Source organism: Tribolium madens, unplaced genomic scaffold (genome assembly GCF_015345945.1).
Source record: "Tribolium madens isolate multiple individuals breed KSU strain unplaced genomic scaffold, Tmad_KSU_1.1 Scaffold_91;HRSCAF=231;Tcas5.2_LG7, whole genome shotgun sequence".
NCBI classification, from domain to species: domain Eukaryota; kingdom Metazoa; phylum Arthropoda; class Insecta; order Coleoptera; family Tenebrionidae; genus Tribolium; species Tribolium madens.
In genome coordinates this window covers 19,260,284-19,264,322 of record NW_025401063.1, presented here as the reverse complement: position 1 = coordinate 19,264,322, position 4,039 = coordinate 19,260,284, and positions in this window count along the sequence as shown.

The window sequence follows — 4,039 nt, the reverse complement described above, 5'->3', positions numbered from 1 at the left end:
TGTAGCGTAAAGTACAATTAAAATGTGACCATTTATCAAGAATAATATTTTTCGAATTTTTTTTTAGTTTTCGAGTTCTGGATTTTTTTTTAATGGCAACCCACCACGATATTTTTTTTAATTAAAGATTATGGTCTAAAAATGACCTCTAATTAAATAAAATTATTTTTTGTATACGCTCCCAAAAATACCTATTTTCCGGACTCAATAAAATAGTACGCAAAATGATTATTTTGCGTACTCAGTCCTCAGTCCTCAGTACTCAGTACTCAGTTTTTGCGGACTAAAAAATTAAATTGGTTACTATGGTGGCGAAATTTTTTTTAATAAGAGGTGTGAATTCGTGTTTTGGGAGCTTCAACAAAAAAATCTCGGCTCCTACGTCCTACGTCCTACGTCGCCTCGTCATTAATTACGATTCGTCCCCTAAAACCCTATTTTGCGTACTTGAAACATAAATAACTATTTTAGCCAGTACTTTCTTTTTAATAAATTATTAAAGATGCGTTTCGAGCTCATCACGAAGATTTTCCGAACTTAACCGAAGGGGTCGTTTCATGCATTTGGTCAGGTAATGGCTAAAATACAATTTTATTTAATTAGAGGTCATTTTTAGATCATAATATTTAATTAAAAAAAAACTATCGTGGTGGGTGGCTATTTAAAAAAAATTCCAGGACTCGAAAACTAAAAGAAATTCCCAAAAATGTTATTCTTGCTAAAAAAAGCTTGGTTCCATACTTTTTAGTCACCTGGTATGTATGTATTTTAAAGGAAGTACTTATTTTGTTAAAATACATTAATATGTAAGGTTTTCTTAATCAAAAGCAACGAAATGTGTGTTTATTTGTCGTTTTCGGTCAAAATAAGACGATTTGATTAATTTCGAACGGTTTTGGATGTATTTTAGGCCAGATAACCTCACAAATCAATGTATTTCAACAAAATATTATTTAAATAGCCATTTTCAGCCACTACAATACAATTTACGCAACTTTTAATCGATTTAGCTCGATTTTAAACCAGAAATCGCTCTAAATCAATATATTTCAACAATGAAATAACAGTTTTCAGTCAAAATAAAGCAATTTGAGTTATTGCCAATTCAATTTTGCTTTAATTTTGCAGAATACTTAATACATTTTTTCAATAGTAAGTTTACTTATGACAGTTCAGGTTGGGAACCCAAAAACTGAGGAAGAACTATCATATTACATATCAACTGATAAGGAAGTGACCACTTTTTAACACCCAACCTGAACCTGATATTTCATATCAACTGTTAAATGAAGTCTCATACTTTCCAGCCCAACTTTTCACATTCAAGGTAATTTTATAATAGTAAATAAAGATTTCTAAACTGTAGTTGTTTTTGGTTCTGTAGAGCATCAACGTTTTTTCAAATTCACTTTCAGGAGACTTTTTTTAAAATATCTTTTTAACAAATAAAAATTTAGAACCGAACCTACCTACTTGGCTTATAAAATTAATGATTTAACATTTAATATATTTATTTTAAATTGTCATTATCGCAAACTCGGGATTATGATCAATGTTTTTTAAATCAATTTTGTTTAGATTTTTAGTCTCTAAAAAGTAAAAAAAAATAGAGTTTTTAGTTATTAAACTCTTTTAAACTTTTGATTTAATTTACGAAATACCTACCAATAAAATTCTCAATACTTTGTAAATATGTATTATTTTTCTTACTGTACAAAATTTGTAAAGTAATATGTATTTGCGTTTTCTTGCGATGCTCCAATTTCATAGTCACTTAGTTTATTTTTTGCAAATATATTGTGTAGCAGCACAACTCACTTATTATAAATTAGGTTTTGCCTGCATTATTGATCAAAGTTGTTCAAGGTCTATTAACATCCGTCTTTTGTAAAACCATCTGGTCGCAGTGTCGTCGCACACGCCACACAATACTGGCGACTTCAACAACTTGATTGTTGACCTTTAATCAAAACATTCAGAACTAGTTTTAGTAGCTCTTATTATCAGTTGGCAGTTAGTAAATCGCGATTTTATTGAAATGAGCTTGTCAATGATTGGTCGAAACCAGTGAAAAATGTGTCTTGATATCTGTAGCGTGTCACGAGCAGCTCACCAACCAATGTCAACAATTTCCGGAACATACAAAGTCAATTTGCTGGTCACAACAAGACGTAAGCCAAGAGGAACATGTTGTCTTGTACCGTAAACTGACTAACACTCTAAATCACCGTTTCCGGAAGGTGAAGAAATCAATGGTTTTCTTCAGATGGAAGCTTTTGTTCTTCCCCGTCGCTACGGCCTCTATTACAATTTAAAATGAACAAAGATATTGTGTTCAAGTGCAATTTCCAATTGTTCGTGAAAATCTGTATCGGGGCGTGCACGAGGCTTTATTATAGCCGATCAAGAGAGAGCTTTAATCACAGTTGGAGGACTTAATGTGCATGTCTCGGTCACTCCAACAATGCCCCCGGAGGGTTTCTATGCACAATACATTATCGATTTATCATTCTTCGGATTGCTCTAATGTATCGCAGATTTTTTAACTCCCTCACACATATCTACTCTTTCTGATCACATAATTAAAATTAAACTCAACAATTAATGGGTATTTAAAAGTATCAAATGCTATTTTAGTACATTACATTAGATCTGCCATTGCACCAAATTATACAATCTGTAAATAAAATTACGATAATTTGACAGATTTGAGGTAAGTGTTATTTAATAAAGCAAATAACAGTACAAATTGAAATCAACACACTAATTATGACTCCCACATAAATGATTTTCTGGTTTTCATAACATCAGCTTCTTAACGTTTATAGTTTTGCTTTTGAAGGATGTAAAATGTAAGTTTGCTTTTGTATACGGTTTGAATTTCAACTTTTTCTTATTTCTTACCTATAAGAATGCATAAAATCTTCTACAGTTTTAACCAAGTAAAAAAAAGAAATTACTTGACGCTACTTCTTGCTAAGTTTCTGAATTCTTTTTATGAAATACTGATTTTGAATGTAATTTTCTTGTTGTTCTTTACAAAGTCCATTCTGTAATGATGTACACCAAAGGTTGTGGTTGTGCGTTTTAAATAAAAATGACAAACTTGAAAATTTTGTTTGAACGTTTGCTGTTGACAAAACTTGTCTCTCCTAGAAAAATAAAAAAATTATAAACTCACAGTTTGAATTAAAAAAAAGGAGTTGTATAACAATAAAAGAAATTGGTTACAAATTATATAGGGTTTCATTATTGCATTTTTTTTTTACTTTTGAAACTACTTTATGCCTAAACAGCAATCTGTTGTTTATAAAAACAAAATAAGGTTACAAGTCTATCACCTACTGTAGGCCTACTCTGTAGACTATACCAATGAACACTCGTTTCCTGGAAAGACTGCAAAATTTTATTAAGCTCATGAAAAAGAAAGCAAAAAAATATTATATTTTTTAGATATTTTTAATAAAGTAAATAAAAAAAAATAGAGCTGCAATAAAATGATTAGATTATTTTTATTATCTAATAAAGAGCAGTACAAGTTTTATTTAATTTACGTATGAATATTTTTCTAAGTTCTTTCTTAAATTTTTTTTAATTACGTAAAGTAAAATCGTTTTCCTAAGACCTACTAAAAATTTTATGACACATTATAAGGTATTAACAGGGCCGTATTTAAAACTAAAGTAGTGGTAGAGTTTTACGAAGCTATTATTGAAAAAAATCAGCTTTTTTATCTTGTTAATAACCACCTGGCTTTTCTAAATTTCTTAAAATACTTGACTTTAATAACAACTACATCAAAAACTATTAAAACATTCCAAGTATTTTAGACAAAAAGAAAGTAAGTAATCCGACCCTGTTAAAAACTGACCTGTTTCAGGGTCCGGGTGGGTTCCACTAATTTATGATTTGTTTATCCTCTGGTTTACTTTTAACAATACCGCATTTAACTTAAAAGTAATAAAATTTTTAGTAGGTCTTATGAAAACGATTTTACTATACAATCGTACACACATACACTCCAGACTACAATCTTGTG